Genomic DNA, 19,465 nt, shown 5'->3' on the forward strand with positions numbered 1-19,465 from the left:
TTTTTATACAAAAGCAATGACATGGATAGAGTAGTTATGCTTCCTGGAATATGAAGTAGACATATTTTTTCCCTGTTTTTCCACTAAATGCAATTAAAAACTCTGGACATTATATATATATAATATATATATATATATATAATATATATGTATATATATGTAATTATATTATATTATATTATATTATATTATATTATATTATATTATATTATATATATAACAGAATAACACAGTGTAAGATGAAGAGAAGAAGGCAGACCAGTTAGGGACCTGAGGACCCAAGTAATGACATGGTTATAAATTCCCTAGATTTTAATTTGCTGTTTGCTTTATGTTTCCAAGTTATGGAACTGAAGAAGCCAGTCATCTAAAATATGGAGATGACAAAAACAAATAAAAATCCTGTTCACTCTAGACAAAAGAACAGGAGAGTCAGAGCTTGGAAAGAAAGGAAACTTTTAGAAAACAACTGCTCTAATCTAACCAAAGAGTGCAGGAAACTCTGTAGCCCTAATCTCTACCCACTCCAGAAAAGAACAAGTAGAGAGCTAAACTTTCATCGCCTCCAAGGTGTAATGAAGTGTTACCATCTGTTCACCTTTGAAAGTGATAGCAGAAGTGCCCAAGTAAGAAATTAAGACTTTTGACCTTGCTGGGCAGTCATAAGGAATTCAAAGAAATGGAAAAAAAAAAGTGAAAATAAATTTAAAACAAATATAGAAAGTTTCAGCAAAGGAATAGAAAATATAAAATAAACTAAATGGAAAATGTAAAACAAGTGCAATAATCAGAACAAAGTAAACAAAAACTCTGAGGTTGGGCTCAAAAGCTGAATGGAGGGGAAAGGACAAAATTGCAGATAAAATAGAAATTACCCAATATAAACAACAGAAAGGCTGTGGATGTCTTACTATATGCTAAAGCGGATTTTATTTTGTTTTGTTTTGTTTTTTTTTTAATTTTTATTTATTTATGATAGTCACAGAGAGAGAGAGAGAGGCAGAGACAAAGGCAGAGGGAGAAGCAGGCTCCATGCACCGGGAGCCCGACGTGGGATTCGATCCCGGGTCTCCAGGATCGCGCCCCGGGCCAAAGGCAGGCGCCAAACCGCTGCGCCACCCAGGGATCCCACTAAAGCGGATTTTAGAGCAAAGATAATGGTCAGGGCAGACAGTGACATTATGTAATGACAAGGGGGTCACTCTACCAAGAAGACATAACAATTCTACATGTGTATGCACCAAACAATAGAGCCTCGAAATAAGTGAAACAAAGACTGATCGGTCTGAAAGAAAAAATAGGCAAGTCCATAATTGTAAGCTGACACTTCCTTTTTTTTTAAGATTTTATTTATTTATTTATTTATTTATTTATTTATTTATTCATTCATTCATTCATTCATTCATTCATTCCTGAGAGACAAAGTGAGAGTGGCAGAGACACAGGCTGAGGGAAAAGCAGGCTCCATACAGGGAGCCCGATGTGGGACTCGATTCTGGGTCTCCAGGATCACGCCCTGAGCTAAAGACAGACCTCAACTCCTGAGCCACCCAGGCGACCTGAGCCTGAGATTTTAGTAAGCCTAACTCAGCAATTAATGAAAGAACTAGACAGAAAAGTAACACAGTTGTAAAACAAATCAATACCATCAACCTGCAGGATCTGATTGACATTTATAGAGCACACCACCCAATAACAGCAGAACACACATTCTTTTCAAGTTCCCAGAGAATGCATATCAAACCATAAAATAAATCACAAATTTAAAAGAACAGAAATCCTACAGAGAATGTTAGTTTTTAAAAAAAAAAAAATAACAGATTTTATTTACTTATTTGAGAAAGAGAAAGTATGTGAACAAGCACAAGAGGAAGAGAGAGAGAGCACAAGCAGGAGCAGAGGGAGAAGCAGACTCCCTGCTGAGCAGAAAGCCCACCTGGGACTTGATCCCAGGACAATGAGATCCACTCAATGGACTGAGCCACCCAGGTGCCCCATCACAGAAAATGTTTTTGAATCACAATAGAATCAGATTAGAAGTCGATAACAAAAATAACAGAAAAATATCCAAACATTTGGAAACTAAATAACAATTTTTCAAACTATTCCTGGGTAAAAGGGGAGTAAAGAAAATAAAAACACATACAAGTAAATTTTAAAATTGGGCTGAATAAACATGGAAATACAATATATAAAATGTGTGTGGCACAGCTAAAGCATTGAGAGGGGAATTTATAGTTTTAAACTCGTACACTAAAAAGAGGAGAAATTAGGGCACCTGTGTGGTCCAGTGGTTGAGTGTCTGCCTTTGGCTCAGGTCACGATCCCGGGGTCCTGGGATCCCCGCAGGGAGCCTGATTCTCCCTCTGCCTGTGTCTCTGCCTCTCTCTGTGTCTGTTATGAATAAATAAATAAAATCTTAAAAAATAGATAAAGGAAGGAAGGAAGGAAGGAAGGAAGGAAGGAAGGAAGGAAGGAAGGAAGGAAGGAAGGAAGGAAGGAAGACTCTCAAATGAATAGTCTGGCTCACACCTTAAGATCAAACAAAATGAAGAGCAAATAAAACCAAAAGCAAATAGAGCACTATGCTCTTTTGTATTTACCCAAATGAATTGAAAACTTCTGTCCACAGAAAGCCTGTATACATATATTTATAGCTGCTTTATTCATAATTACCCCAAACTGTGAGTAGTCAAGTTATTCTTAAATGGGTGATCAGATAAAGATACTGTGGCACATCCAGATAATGGAATGTTATTCGATAATAAAAAGAAATGAGTTCTCAAACCATGATGACATGAAGAAACCTTAAATAAACATTGATAAGTAAAAAATAAACTTGTATAAAATACCATAATGTATGATTCTAACTACAGGACATTTTGGAAAAGGCAAAACCATAGGCAACGAAAAGATCATTGGTTTCTGGGGTTTGGTGGAAATGAGGGATAAATAGGTGGAGCACAGGTGGACTTTTAGGGGGATGAGGAATCCTATATTAATGGATAATATCATTTTATATTTAAATACGTAGGTAGAAGGTGAGCTAGAGACAGAGACCTGATAGAAGGCACAACACGAAGAATGAATCCCTATGTAAGCCCTTCAGTTAATAATACTGTGTTGACATGGGCTCATCAGTTTTACCTACTGTATCACACTCATGTAAGAGATCAGTAATGGGGTCAAGTGTGTGGAAGTTTACCAGACAGTACTTTTTGTACCGTTCACTCAACTTTCCTGTTACATCTTTGTACCATCTGCTTATCTTTTCTGTAAACCCCTCCAAATATTAAATATTTTTAATTAAAGTAATTTGCAAGCCACATTAGCTGACGTTGCATTCCTGAGAAGCAATGAATCAAAGGTAGTCGAGTTGCAGGGCAAATCCTCCACCGTAGTAAGAGCTGGACTGCAGTACGGAACAATCAATAGTAGCCAAGGGAGGGGGGTAGAAGGCGGAGCAGGATTTCTAAGTCACGATATTGAGTATTGAATATTTGTCAGGGGTTCTCTGTTACTTTGCTAATTTGTAGTAAGAAGAGATAGCACACATGGAGATGGCCTCCTTGTTTCAGATATTAACTAAAAATTAACTTATCTGACTAGCTCATAAACAATGAGCTGCACATAAGCAATTAATTTAAGGACTTGGAGAAAAAAGATCATAGATGCTAGAGGTCCAATTTAGCAGAGAGAAGACCTGGATGCTAAAATCTTGGAGTCCAGAATCAACTTCACCTATGAGGCCTCTTAAGTCATTTAAAGTTTTGGGATTTTAGAAAGTTAAAGCTTTATAAAGAATTCGCATTTTGCAAAGGTTTCACCACAAAAGATCTTTTTCATTCCCTTTTAACAAACTCATTTTTATTTTTGTCCAGCACATGAACTGTATTTTATTTTATTTTATTATTTTATTTTATTTTATTATTTTATTTTATTATTTTATTTTGCATGAACTGTATTTTAAATCAATATCCATTTTTCTCCACTCTTAGTTTTTTTTCAAAAATATGTGCATATATCATTCAGAACATGTAATTGCCATGAGATAGATAACCAGAATTTCCATATTGCATTGATCTAATTTCTTCCCCCAAAGTTGAAAGATGCTATTTTATTTAACCCAGGTAACTATATTGAAGTTCTCCTCTAGGCTTTTAGAAATACTGACAATTTGTCCTGGGAATTACATTTCCTTTATTGGATTTTTATGAAGATTAATGAGCAGTTGGTAACTTCATAAACAGTTTAACATAGTCATTGAAACCAATAGAAATTTTAAATGTCAAGAATTTTTTTAACATCGTCATCGTCACTACCACCACCAGAGTCCTCCTCTCCCCCCTCCTCCTCCTCTTCATTTGTTATTTTCCCCTAGCTCTGTTTCATACACACAGAGCCATAGAACAAGCCTCACAGAACTAGACATATTGCTTTGTCTCTGTTGGGACCAGATCACGTCTCCAACATTTAGTCAACATCCTCGTTTTTGTTGTTGTTTTAAGGTTTATGTATGTGTTCGAGAATGAGGGCAGAGGGAGATGGAGAGAGAGAATCCCAAGCAGACTCCACGCTGAGTGCAGAGCCCAAGGTGGGGTTCCATCTCGTGACCCCAAGATCACGACCTGAGCTGAAACCAAGGGTCGGCCTCTTAACCAACTGTGCCACCCAGGCACCTCCGTTTAGTTAATGTTTACTCCTTTAACACTAAGCTAAGAGTCACCATCTTTGAATAATGTCATTAGGCACCTTCTGTATACTCCTAGAACACTCCAGGTTTTTCATTCTCATACCTTGGATGGATGACTCCATTCAAGAAATATGTGTGAGAACCACCAAGCTTGTGCTGGGCACCCAGGCGGCAGGGACCCCCTAATGACCATATATATGCTTTAAAGAGTTCATGGTCCAACAGTAATATCTCAGGCACCTGAATACTTTGTTGGTCCCGGAATGATCTGTTCTTGCAACCAGAATTAGAACATTACTTTCTGTCTCTGTGCTTCACTGTCTTCCATCTGCGTTTACCATTTAGTAGATGCCCAGAAAGCCTGGTTTATTGACAGAGGAATGGAAGACACGCTACTGCCTTTACTTTATAAACACACCTTCCCTTAATGGAAGTAAAAAGAAAGTGGTTTCTCATACTCAGAGTGTGTCAGAACACTTGATGCCTCTCCCATAGATAACCTGTTCCAGAAAGTAATATCCTGGGGGTCATCCTATGCTGAATGTGTGTCTTCAAGTCCTCACCATAGAGTCGTCTGTCATTTGTCTCTATTTCCTCTATTTTTGCTATTAAAAGTACCACCTCTGGAGCAGACTTGAGATTAGCAGGGGCTCCTTGTCCAACCTCTGATTGTGAAATGCAGCTTTTGTTTCCAGCCTCGCCTTGTCTGATTTCCTCCTGTGCTTTTTTTTCCTCTTGGCTTTTTAAATTAAAGTGCTAGTCCCTAGGGTTGTATCTCCTGCCTGAAGCTGTCATCCTGTCCAAAGATAACAACACTCTATTTACCATCACAAAAAATGAGAAAATAACATGAGAATGAGAGCATGTTTGACCCATTAGTGATAGTGTCTTTTCATTATAAAATAATAAACTGCTTAACTGATAGATTGTGCCAGAGATTTTACAGTTTATAGACGCATCTCAGCTCTAGTTCATTTTGCCAACGTTTCAAGAATAAAAGGATATTTTAATCAACACAAAGAGACTAACTCTTGGTTAAACTGGAAGTTTGATACCGACCACAAAAAAGTCTGTGTATATGGTTGGATCTATATTTTTAGAGAGGAATGGTTTAAAAAACAAACAAAACAGATGACAAAAATGCATCAGTTATTTTTTAACTGTTTGCCAAAGCTCTAATATGTTAAACGAAAGGGTGTATTTTATGAACTGTGACAATATATAGAAACTATTTGCAATTGTAGACTCTCAGGGGGTAAAAAACTAAATGAATACCTAATCATGGGCAATAAAATTCTACCAATTACATTTCTTTTCTTTTTTTTTTAATTGGATGCAAAAGTGTGCTAGGTATATTTAGAATTATTTTAATTGCAAACAAAGTGCCAAAGACATTTTTACATGTAGTCGTTTGATATCTACATGCTTCTTTTGTTTAATTTCACATTCCAAATATTTCTGAATGCATAACAAGCCACATTGCCAACTGCCAGGCTTAGAAGATAGAGCTATCATCTCTATGATACATTAGGATAATGATGTCTGAGAATGTATACTACAATTGGGATGATAGAAACAGAGAGAGATACTACTAACAGGGCTGATCCCGAAGAAAGAAAACTTACAAATAACCTGACGGATATTTTGTCTTTCATACGCCAGATAAATACTTGGGAAAGGATACCTTTATTTGTCTCTGAAACCACTCTTGTCTCTGCATTGTGTCTCATCTCTAATCTGGGTTGGTATTGGGTTTACTTAGTAAAGGTCATAATTTTAAGTATATTTAGTGGCACCGTAACAATATAATTGAATGCTTAACAATAGTTACAGTAAAGAATGCTTAGGATTTAGGATGACAAAACCATGACACTTTATTTATTTATTTATTCATTCATTCATTCATGAGAGACCCACATAGAGAGAGAGAGAGAGAGAGAGAGAGAGAGGTGCAGAGACACAGGCAGAGGGAGAGAGAAGCAGGCTCCATGCAGGGAGCCTGCATAGGACTCGATCCCGGGTCTCCAGGACCACGCCCTGAACCGAAGGCAGGTGCTCAACTGCTGAGCCACCTGGGCTGCCCAAAACCATGACACTTTTGAGAGTGAAAAGTTTTAGTACTGATGAGCATTAATAACTATTCAGGGATAAAGATAAAAACTTGGAATGTTCCAGGCAAGGGTGAATGGTAATGCTAGGCTATTATGATAGCTAACAGAAGAAAAGGGGTCTCTAAAATTAGTAATAAATTAACATTACCAGAAACTATGAAGCATTATGTAATCTATGCTTCTTTAATGGGCACGATTTCAATCATTCATCCCAATATCTAATATTAGGCAAAAGCACCTGGAAAGTGTTATCATTGGCTAAAGATTGAACTTAACAAAAGAATAAGCGCAGAAAATGACCCTGTCCATGAATGGTAAGGGGTATGTGTATGCATGCGTGTGTGTCTGTGTGTCCCATGACCCCTGAGTTGGGGAAAAATAGAAGAACATTATTGTTCCAACCCTATTTCAATAGAAAATTAAGAAATATAGAAACTTACAGCCCTTTTTTCTTACTGCTACCAAAATAGCACCAGACTTGAAGACGTTAGACTTTCTAAGCAGACAAAATTAAACCTGGCAACAGCATGGCCACCAACACTACCATCTTCAACAATAGCTATCTGTGCCACAGTTCAGTATGTTCACACTGTGTTGGTGATTGCAGTAGTTCGCCACATTAATCAAGACAATTCTGTGTCCCTTAGAATCTTGTCATTTCATAAGACAATTCTGTTGAAAGTGACAAGCAGAAAGAGTCTGTGAGTCACGACATCAGTGCTGCTATCCCATGGAGATTGGTGACTCGGTTTTCAGTTTCAGCTTTATTCCATGGTATTTGGGTGTGAAACATCCTCATGTTGAGCCCGGTGAGTTTCCATACATCTTTGATGGTGTAAATACCATATTATGGGTGGGATTTATGGCCAGGGTAGTAATTAGCCATTCTCTATTCCCCTCCCCTCCCAATATCCAAAAACTTCATGCACACTCATACAAGGAAAACAGTGTAGCATCGTAACTTCAAGAAATCAGGATGGCAACGTAGAAGAATACCTGGGTTGTTGAACACCTGGGCTGAACCAGCAGTTGTGGATTGGAATGTTTGCTAAGTGTTCGTCTGACATCTGCGTGTGTGTCTACTCTCCTACCAGCCCGCAACTAATCAGAGCAAACTTTAGGCAGTACGACCTTATTCATGACCCGATTCTTGCACACCCTGGAATACTTTGAAATTGTATTTGTCTTTATATTTTGACGCTGTTATCATTGGGATTCTGCGACACCATTCTGTGCTCTTAAATAGTGTTGGTAATAATGGCTGATGTTACAAATGGAAGCAACCTGAATACAGTGCAGGGTGTGATAGTGTTTATATCATGTGTTTTGATTTAGCTTTGATATGTGTAGAGTTCAAAGCAACATTCTAACACTACCTGTCTTCCAAAAATAAGAATCAAGTTGGAGGTGATATTTGAAAGACCTACTTTGGGTCATTATGTGGGAAGATATTTATTTTCTTGCTTTCTCACTTTCTTGGCTCAGTTTCAGTCAGTAGGGAGTCGGTCTGTCTCTTTTTCTTCCCTGCCCTATAATGTTCAGTGAAACTGGTATGATATCTAGGGTTTTAAAAAATAATTTTCTATATTTGTCTTTTAGACTAAATATGGATATTGCCTTAGGATGAAGAGCTGATTGGTGACATAACCACATAGAACTCTAACTCCAGACAAAGCCACCCGCTGTGTGGATACCCAATTCATCAGAGCTTATTGCTTTTATTTTGCAGAGTAATAGCCCAGATTATAATTTTTGCCTTGCCCCCTGAAATGCATGGCCTTAAAAGTTACATGGACCTATGTCTGGTTCTAGCTATGCTACTTTATGCAATAATTGTTCCCTAAATGCTTAATATGTGTCATTCATTTAAGGTGGGTATTTGTTTTATCATATGTAGTAAGGCATCGTTCCTGCCTTCAGTGGTGTTGTTGTCAGTGGGTTAAATTAAGAAATGAAGATATTATTATTATTATTATATTTTATAAATTCTAAGATCAACATACAAGGTATTACGAAGATGTAGAGGTTAGACATCTATGTCATACTGAATGGTGCTGGCTATGGATGGCTATCCTAAGAAGTATTATTTAAATTCTATTTCTAAGGATAAATAAAAAGAACCCATTAGGAGAAAGAATTGGAAGAAACTCATTCTAGGCACAGGGAATGCTGCTTTCTACCCAAATGACCTTAGGCATGTATCCTAATTTCCTTTGGCTTCATTCACATGTGGAATGGAACATCTAACTCATACTATTTTACTTACATTTGAGTAGAGTATAAAGTTCCTGTTTCTGTGTATGAAATCTGGGATTGAATCAAAGAATGCCAGATGCGTTCAATCTCTTTCTCTCTCTCTTGTTTTGTTTTGTTAGTTTTTTTTTTGCAATAAATTGTTTTTGCATTATGTCTTACCATTGACCATTGCTAATCCCTAAACATGTACTTTAGACTCTTAAATCCTATGTGGGCATATTTTCCCCAGGAGAAGAGAGAGACATTTAAAGGTAGATTTAAGGAACTTTAACTGGGAATTAACTAAGAGTAATAGATGTAAGCCAAATGTCTATCACAATTTCATTGCTGAGATTTAGAATTTAATATGCTTGAAAATTTCTCAAAGATGTCAAATAGCCAACGTTTTCAGAGACAAATCCATTTTTTTACTTCTTTCTACATTCAATGAAATCTATGGCCTTATACTTTTCTTACATCATAATTTAGATGTCAATCTTTACTACTCTAAAATAGTGGCCCTGGAGTTTTAGCTCTACTTAAGACCAGCTTCCAAATATAATAAAAAATAGCTATGAAATCAGAAACCTCTTAGTAATTCTACTGGCTCACGGCAGGACCACTTGAAAAGTCACTCAATATAGGAAAGAAATAAAATGTGCAAGGTTCAGAAGGCAGTGCCAAAAATGAAGTTGAAATGGTTGGAAATATTGTTTTATACCACTTCATCCTTAACCCTTTTGTGACATTTCAATGAAAAGTTGTATTTTAAGCTCCAAGTAATATTACATAGAATATTGCAACCAACTTTCAGAATATTTCTCTTAAGTGAGAGACTTTTCTATTAATTTGTGACCATGAGCTAGAATGGAATCACTTGCCCCCACAGTGATTAATTAGATATAACATGGCTCTTCTCATTTTGAATCTTGAACTTTGCAGGGTGATCTAGTTTCATCTTCTTATTTTAATCACAAGATGTGGTGATATGTTACATCCATCAAGTCAATGCTATGTCCAGCACTAGACTGGACATATACTTCATTTTCAGAAGGTTATCATAATGAAAATGGGGAGAAGATGGAGACCATGAGTCAGGGGAAGTGAACACTTACCAACCCCCACCCTTCACCCCCCAGTAGTTAGAGGCAGACTCTAAATAAGAATGAATCAAAGTCCAGTACCTTTTCCTTCATAATTCAAGAATTTTAACATAATTAAATAGGTAATGTCAATTAGGGTGATATTAAATGAAGAATGTACCTATTTTATGATACATTTTATAAGAATTATAAGAATATACATTAATTAATTGATTGCTTTTCAAGGTGACTATGTGGAACAAATAATCATTTGTTTGTTAGCATTAAAATAATATGCTTTCCTATTTCTGGTGAAAAATATATCTAAAATGTATATCAATTCCATGCTTTCTTACGCTTTACAAGAGCAGAATAAAGACTTGGTTAGTGGCCTTGGGCAAATCACTAATTTCTGTCCATTTAATCTTAAAACTGCATAGAACAGAAATGCCTATTTTCTTGGAATTTTGCTGCCATTAGATGAAAGATAAATACTACTAATAAAGTTATTTTAAAATATTTCATTCATAGTTATGACAACTAATTATGTTATCCTGTAGTAAGTTCAAAACCTGAGAATCTAACAGGCATGATGACCAGTTTTTCCCTACACTATTTAACTCTATATGAAGAAGTAGACATTGAATTTACTTGTGATTCCTTTAAAAAAAAGTTTTTTTTTTTTTGACAGGAAGTCTTTGTTAGCTTACTTATTCGTTTGTTTTGGATTGGTTTTGTTCTGTCTCCTCCTTTTTTTTTTTTTTTTTTTTTTGTCTCCTTCTTTATGACCAGTTTGTGTCATATCTTGTCTTGCTCTTGAGCCCAGTGTTTCTGTTTTTGAAATCTTTTTCCCTTTTTCTAACATCATAATAATTGAAAATCAAGAAATCTGTTCACATGTTTCTGAAATAGGACTAAATAGCTCCTAAGTAAAATCCTAGATGTCTTTCTTTTTCGTAATTGATGAAATTTGTTGTATCTATAGCTGTTTAGGTAAATCACAGATCTTGATTTGGGATTTTTTTTTAATGATCCTTCAACATATAAAATTGGCCAGTAGAGTTCAGTACTAGAGATTATGAAGTGAATAATTCATAGTTCTTATCTCAGAAAGCTCACAGTCTAGTGAGAGAGGAAGGCAATTATGTTTAGTTGGTAAGGACAACAATAGAGTAAGCATTCAAGTATCTGGGTTCTCAGAGGAGGAATATCTAACACCTAAAGAGATTACAGGGAATGATTTAGTAGAGGCAATATCTAAGCTGATAACTAATGGAAGAAAAGGGACTAATCAAAAGGAGAAAGAGAAATGGCTTTGTAGGTGGGTAGAGCAACATGAAAACACAGTTCTTTCTGTACAATATGCTGTTTAATGTGTGTAGAGGGCACAGTGCAAAAAAAGACCTTTTGGGGCAGTGGCTAGATAACTTAACTAAGTCCATATCCTGAAGGACTTTGTAAAAGTGCAGTGCAAAATTTACTCTTTTCCTAAGGAAAATCTCCCAGGTACATCATTTTCAGGTAAGTGCAGAGTTCTTGTTTTTCCTCTGCCCCTTTTTTCAGTCTGCATTGTTGAGTAAGCTCATGTTGATCTGTCATTAATAAAGTAAAAATCGGGAACATAGATGAGGCTGAAGTCAGTGTGTGTATGTGTATGTGTATAAGTGAGAGATGTGAAAACATACTCCACGGGGGCAGTGGAAGTATAGGGGGGAGTCAGTAGACAGCATGTTGAGTGTCGCAAAGAAGGCCCAAAACATTACATTAATCCAGCAAGAGATAGAATTCATCACGGCTTGGGACAGAAAACAGATGCATTTAGTCCATGAGCTTGAGAACTTCGTAGGCAGAGTACTTGCCTATTGTTTTTATTTTGGAATGCTCCACCCCTTTTTTGGCAAAAGAATTTATGATCATGCTATATTACATGTCCTCCATATTAGCATCACTGAATGATGTCACTACCAGTCACTGTCTTGATGAATTAATATATGTCTAGAGTCACTGTTAACTGTGGAAGGTTGAATTTTCAATAGTTCTCTGGTGCTCTTTGATAGTTCCCACAAAGACTCTTCATCCAGGGGCAGGAGATAGAATTCATGGGTAAAGGGACAAGGGTGGGACGATATATCCTCAAACAGAGGGCCTTAAGCATAGGCTGTCACTACAGCCATTATGGAGGGCTATCCTGGCAGATACAGGTGAGCAGTTACTTCAAGCATCCATGGTACACAAGGATGGCATATAAAACAAAAATGGGAGAACTTGGCGTGGGAAAGCTCTGCAATCAACTGTCAAGTGTTTTCAAGTATTTTAGACTAAGAGAAAAATAAGGCACTTTTTTTTTTCCCTCTTATAATACTGCTTTTGCACACAAGACGTTTTCCAACAAAATAATCATGTATCCCTATATTCACGTTGTAGTTTGGTTGCTAAATTGTGATTGACGCTTTTGGCAGGGGATTGGAGATTACATTTTAAGCCATACTGGTTTTGAAATATAATAGAGATAGGATCCTAAGATAATGCAGTTTAACTAATGGATTTATCGGTACTGTAGATATACTTTTTAAAGAGAGAAAATAAAATCTGTAGCTATTAATACCAGCTACATTGAAGTTACGGCAGGATGAGAATCAATTTTGTGAACTCTAAGTGGTTCAGATTGTTGTTGGAACATTGTTAAAGTTTATTAAATATGCAGTTTTATGTACAGCATGATACATTAGGTGATGTACTTTCAAATAAAAACATAAAAAATATTGACACTTACATCAGTATTTATTTTAGAAATTGCTTTTAAAAGATATGCACACACACTCACGTATACATGACATAATGCCTCTCCTTAAAGATTCACTCAGGACACGAGGGATAAATATATGACATGTTAAGTAATAATACTTAAATAATGCATTGCAAATTCTTATTAGATAGGTTGCCAAAAATAAGTGATATATAAAGTAGTGTCACATACAACGACATCATCTCAACACAGAAGAGAAATTTAATATAAATTGCTTCAACATGATATACAGATTTAAATATTTATAGGCTTCATCTAACTGTGAACGTGTCCTTAGAGATTTCCAGAGGATTTTCACATTCTTTGTAATTGTCTATTAATTTATTAATCTTTCCACTGGATTTAGCTCCTGAGGGCAGTGATTGTATCTTAACACCTCTTAGTATTCCAAACTCCTAACCCTGTGCTTAACATACAAAAGGCTCTGAACAGATGTTTTGATAAGTGAATGAATGACAGGGAAGTGGAGTGAGGTGGACCATATTATAGAAATTATCAGTTGCCTTTGTCTTGCAAAATGAGACATCAAGTAAGGAGAGAGGCCTGGAGTAATGGGCTTGCTTTGCAGTCCTCTCTCAAAAAGAAGTGAGAAGGGCATTTCAGGTCAGGAAACCAATGTGAAGAAAGCATAACTCTGAAAAAGACTGATGTAAGTATTATGGATGAAAGAAGGACCGAGATTATAGTTCCCCAGACTATCTGGTTAAACATGGAATGATCTGGAGCCCTGGGATAGCTCAGATCCTTGTTCCAGAGTGTAGAGAATCCGCATCTTCTCCGTACATCAAAGGTTGGCAGGTGGTGTGAGTGTTGCTGATTCCAATGTGGCATCAGGAAACCAATTTCAAGGTTATGGATGGAGACCATCATGGTCCTGACAATCCTTGGGTTGGCATATGTTGAGCTGAAGCATCAATCATCTCCGGGAGAGCCAAAGGCAACCTGGTAACGTAGTTTGTTAACAAACAAACAAACAAAGCATTATCTTAAGACTGGGGGAGATTTGATTTCTAGATTTGATTCTGCCTTTAGCAAGGTGTGTGTGTGTGACTCAGTTTCCTTGCTTGTAGAAAGGAAGGCGGCAGGTCCCACTATCCCTTTTAGATATATCACAATCGCTCCCTGATTCTGTGGACTGAGATGATCCCTGTGTCCTGGGAGAGGAGAGAAGTGAAAAGTCTGCAAGAGGACTTGTCGGTCTACTCTCCCCCAGAGGCACTTTCATATCATCGAACTATAGAAAGAAACAAGTGGCACGTGAAGTGTGGTAAACTGGTTAGTAGCATCGATTTTGGAGAAAAAGGAAGCTGGGTTCTGGGTGCAAACGCTGCATATGCTCCTGGTAGCTTCCGGGTCGTGAAATGAGAATAGACGTACCTCTCCGGGCTGAGTGTTACGTGGGTCCCTGATGCAGAGTGCCCGTCAGCGGGGGAGCCACAGCGAGGGTGCCTACATCCCTGTCCACCTTCTTCGACCCTGCGATGACCACTTTCCTTTCATTCCTCATCTCCCTAGCCATTTCCTGACTGTTTCAGGATGGAAAAATTTGATTTTGATCCTAATTTTGATCCTCTTAAAATACGGAAGGACAAAATTGCAAAGTGTGTGGGGTAGAGACAGAAGAGTTATTTTCTTGCTGGAAGCAGTTATATTAAGAACTCAGAAAAGGGACTGATTACTTGGAATGCAAAATTTGGGATTCCCTCTTATGCTTTTGTCTCTCAAAGAACTATTAAGAGGGAATAGGGCAGGAAAAATGATGATTTTCTGATTATGTTGTAAAATAACAGCAACCAAAACCAAATCCCTGAAGCTCAGACACAAACTCTTAAGAGCACAACCATCCCTTACTCTGTTGTTACTGAGACGTATGATCCACCCTTTGCGGCCTCTTTCACTCGCCTCTGCTCAAAGTTATCACGATGTCCTCTCCTACGTAACCAAACCCCAAGCCATTTCTCATGAAAAACTAGTACAAGATTCAGACACTTCCCCATGGCTGAAAAGTCTTTGCCAAATGCCTGTGGCTTCTGCTCGGCCCCATCTGTCCCTCCAGCCTCACTAATCTCCGAAGCTCTTCCTCCAATGCCTTAAGCCAGATCTCATTTCAGGTCTGTTTGGTTACTGGGCCTCAGTAGGGAAGCTTCCCGTCAGACCTCAGCTTGAAGGCTCCTGTCCATCACTCAGGTAGCCCCAAAGCCTTCCTGCTACCTCCCGATTCTCTTCTCCAAAGCATCCCCACAGTCTGTTCTTCATGTTCATGAACCTGTTCCTTCCACTTTCTGCAGATGATTCGGCTTACTGATTCCTTGGTTGGTTTGTTGACTAGTTTCCTTTCTGTCTTCCCCAGCAGATGGTGAGCTCTCTGAAGATAAGAGCCTTGTCGACTTGGATCACTGCTACGTTATCTAGAACAGTGCTGGGCACACGGTATGTATCCAATTAATTTTTGCTCAACAGATACATGGATGGGTGGATGGGATTTGATTTTAGCACTGTCCCACATTGTTCCAGAAGTAAAGAACTCATCCCTGTTCAGCCTAGCCTCACGCCCACTTGGGTACATCTGGAAACAGAGTGGATTAATCCCTTTGCTTAAAAGTAGTTCTTTCCACCTGTCTGCAAAATAGCATCATTTGTGGACTTTTTAGAGCATAGATGCCAGTGCTCCAACCACTAGTTAAATCAGAATCTCTATGGGTTGGGCTTGAGCATTGATAAACACAAATAAACACAATAAATCCCCTGGGTCTTGCTAACATGCAAATAGATTTGACAAAGTGCTAGCATCCCTTACTCATCCCAAAGAGAGCTGTAAAGTAAACTGCTTCTCGGAGTCCATGAAATGATGTTTGGAAATAAAGTTTTAAAGTTTGCAATTGGTGCTATATGGGAACCTACAAGGAATAACAGACTGGAAAAGACACTATTCTATTCTTTTTTTTTTTTTTTTTTTTTGGAAAGACACTATTCTTAACTAAAACAAGACGCAGATTTTCTGATAGTTATCCCGTCCTTGATTTTGGTGCGCCATTCATGAACTGTCCTGGTTTTTTATAGCTGGTTATTGTCCGTTTGTTCTGCTTCCAACTTTCATGAAGGGCTGCTTGGGTGGGGTTCCTTTACTAAGCACTGGTACAATAGTGAGAGGTCCTTGGATGGCGGTGTCATTGCAACTATAACATATTTCAGGCAGATAAACGTTGATACGATTTGACTGTGGGTTGTGTGACATTGTTGAGAGAGTCTAGGTGTTTGAAGTACCTGCAGCAGAAACTAATGAAACAATAAAGTGCAATTGAATGTAAGAAGCCCATTTATGCAGAGATTGAAAGATATGCTTTTATTATCTCAATATCAGCCCTCCCTTAAGGTTCCCAAGTGCATGAATCCTGTTCTACATGAATGTATATGCATTGCGCTATATCGACTTTTGAAGACAGAATCAGTTACATTTACATTTTAATCAATCCAGATGCAATGGGCCACTGTAATTACCAAACATTTGGAATCCAAATTTTGCTGATTAGAATTCTAAAATGACGATTTATTAGAAGAGCATAACGATTCCAAATGATTTCCTCAGGAGAATCCTCCCATTATTAATTATTAGCAAAAGCTGCTCCCTGAGAGCTCCCCAAAGGAGGTTGGAAAGAAAAAAAAAATCAAAAACTGCATAAAGAGGCAGAGAAAGATATATTGATGTAATTGTAGCTAATGTGCTATGCATCATGACCAAAGACTGCTTTTTATATCTCTTATTAAAAAAGAGAAGTGCTAATTTAATTTTAAATATCTGCGAGAAAAATTAGAAAGCAGAAAACTGCAAACAGATACTGCTGGGCGTGAAACTTTGCCTCTTTAGTGACATGAACCTGTTTAGAGTCTGGCTCTTTCCATGCCCCTGCCGTGACTTTTCCCCAATGGTTCTCCAACCATGCTACTTAAAATTAGATAGATCTGATTAATTTGTCTCCTCCCTGCTCTGAAAAGACACACTGCATAGGAGCTTTGATCTGATCACACAGGGAGGTCTCCTCATGGTCCAGCCATACTAGGTTGGAATCAGAGCAAAGGCTCATATGATTATATGTGTCATTGTTAATTGCGCACTAATGCCAGTGTTCATTAGGAACAAAGGAACATGTGGCACTGCAGCCAGAGCTTAATTTTCTCATTAGCTGTATAACATTAAGTGGTACCTATGATACGAAAATCACTGCATAACTTCATGGAAAGGAGCATATTGTGTTTTTATGTGGTGATGTTCTTTGAAAAGGGTGGAAAAAAATAACTATAAACCCATCTGGTATTATTAAGTAGTCATTTCAATATAATTGGCTTGGGATCACGCCTTTTGTAAGAAAGACACCTGCAGTAGACGTGATTCAAGTCATAGTTAGTGATTTCCTTTTCCTTCCACTGATGATCATCAGCTGGTTTTCTAGACATTTGAGTTTGTCACATATATGAGCCTCCCCCACCTCCAGCTCATCCCCAAAGCTTTTTTTTTTTTTTTAATATTTTATTTATTTATTCATGAGGGATGCAGAGAGAGAGGCAGAGACACAGGCAGAGGGAGAGGCAGGTTCCATGCAGGGAGCCTGACATGGGATTCAATCCCAGGACCCCAGGATCATGACCTGAGCCGAAGGCGGATGCTCAACCACTGAGCCACCCAGGTGCCCAAAGCTTTTGTGACAGATTCCTAAGTCTATCTCTTCCAACTGTACCTATCCCTGCCACTTACCCTTATTCTTAATACTAATGGTCGCAAGGAACTATCAGCTGCTTTGAAGCATTGCACAGCAAGCCTATGATTTGGCAAATGTGAAGGAAGTGCTCTTCCCGATGACAGCAGTGAATGACTCAAGCTCCTAAGTATAGGCATGTGCCTGGCCTATCAGGTGAAATCCATCTCCCCTGGAACAACTAGAGCAAGACTGTGCTGAGCTCTCTGTAAGATGCTTTTATGTTGAATGATCTAGTTTGAGTTATAAAGATGAAAACAAATATCACATCCAGTTCTGATCTCAGCTGGAAGTCTCAGCAATGAAATGAATAGGTTCTGGGGTAGAGTGGTGGGAGGAAGTGGGATGTAACGATCCACTGCTCTGGAGGGACAAAAATGTCAAGAAAGATTTTGTTCATGAAAATTAGATATCTTTAAAATTGTCTTGGAGGGGTGCCTGAGTGGCTCGGTTGGTTGAGCATCAGAATCTCCATTTCAGCTCTGGTCAGGATCCCGGGGTCATGAGGTCAAGCCCTGCATTGGGCTCCACACTCAGTGGGGAGTCAGCTGGGTTTTCTCTCTCCCCCTGCTTGTTATCTCTCTCTCTACAGCAAGTAAATAAATGTCAAAAAATAAAATAAAATTGAATTGGAAGGGCTGAATATTAAAAATGAGAAAAGAAAAGATTTCTTGTAACTCAGCTTGAATTATGATTAGAAGTAAATAACCTTTCTACAAGGACAAATCAGGCTGGCTGAAGCTCGGGGTGAGTTTGGGAGTGAATGGGGTGAAGTATGATAAGTCAAGAAAAGAGGTGGGAATGGGTGACCAATTCATCCTTTAATTGTTGTATTCCTACACTCTGAAGATATTTAAAACAAGTTTTTGTGCCCACAGTAGAGGCTGCGGAAGTTAATACAAGGAACACTGGTCTTTTGACAAAATACCTGTGTAAATTGTGATACTGTATTAAAACTAGTTTTTTAAAGTTCTGCATAAAGTTGAGTATCAAGTATATGTGTTCATTTTAGCAATGGTAATAAATTATTTAATCTCAAAATTACCTAAGGGGAATAGAAAGGTGTCAAAATAGTTTTAGGACTTAGGACTGTTTGCCTGCCCTCATCCCCCAAAAGAAGGAGAAGAAATATATGTAGAAAAATAGCAGGTGGCCTGCAGATGACTAATTTCTGGCTTATCTGAAGCAATGGAGGTAAGAAAAGATAAGGTGGAGTCATCGTAATTAGAGAAGAGAAGGGAATAGGAAAAGGAAAGAGGAGAGGAGGTGAGAGGAGATGAGGAGAGATGAGAAGAGACATGAGGAGACGAAAGGAAAGGAGAGGAGAGGACAGTCCAGGTTCTCCAGCTTACCCTGAAGTAGAGTCGCTCACCACGTGCACTGTCCTACCAAACCTTTCTTTATATCTCCAGCCCCACGCGTTCAAGTGGTGCTGTTTCGGGCTCCGTGCACCCTGCCAATGAGTTCAGTCCACCATATTGAAGGGAGAACTGGGCGATTCTGACTCTACGTATGAGTTTAGATCTCAGAGAAGCAGTGTGGGCTGCAGTCATCAGTGGGTGTGCAGATGCTATTTGATGAGTAAGAGCTGTAAAGAGAGAAACTGAAGGGGCGGATGTGAAAGGGGGACATTAAGTGATGTATGTGAGGAGATGATCTGGAAAGGAACCAGGGATGGAGAAGGTGGGGATCCAGGAGGAAGACCAGAAACACGTAGTATACAAAAGGCCGAAACTAATAGTCACCTCTATCAGAGACTGTTGAGAGGCTAAATACGTTGAGGATTG

At 38.2% G+C, this 19,465-nt stretch overlaps 1 long non-coding RNA gene across 1 annotated transcript; it reads right to left on the bottom strand.

Moving 5' to 3' along the window:
- Positions 1-12,883: 12,883 nt before the first annotated feature.
- On the bottom strand, positions 12,884-19,166 carry LOC125755057 (uncharacterized). The gene is made up of 2 exons (XR_007410564.1): positions 19,031-19,166; positions 12,884-16,203 (listed from the first exon to the last, which is right to left on the bottom strand). It is a non-coding gene; the product is annotated as an uncharacterized LOC125755057 (long non-coding RNA).
- Positions 19,167-19,465: the final 299 nt, after the last annotated feature.

The sequence above is a fragment of the Canis lupus genome, chromosome 5 (assembly GCF_003254725.2).
Source record: "Canis lupus dingo isolate Sandy chromosome 5, ASM325472v2, whole genome shotgun sequence".
NCBI lineage: Eukaryota > Metazoa > Chordata > Mammalia > Carnivora > Canidae > Canis > Canis lupus.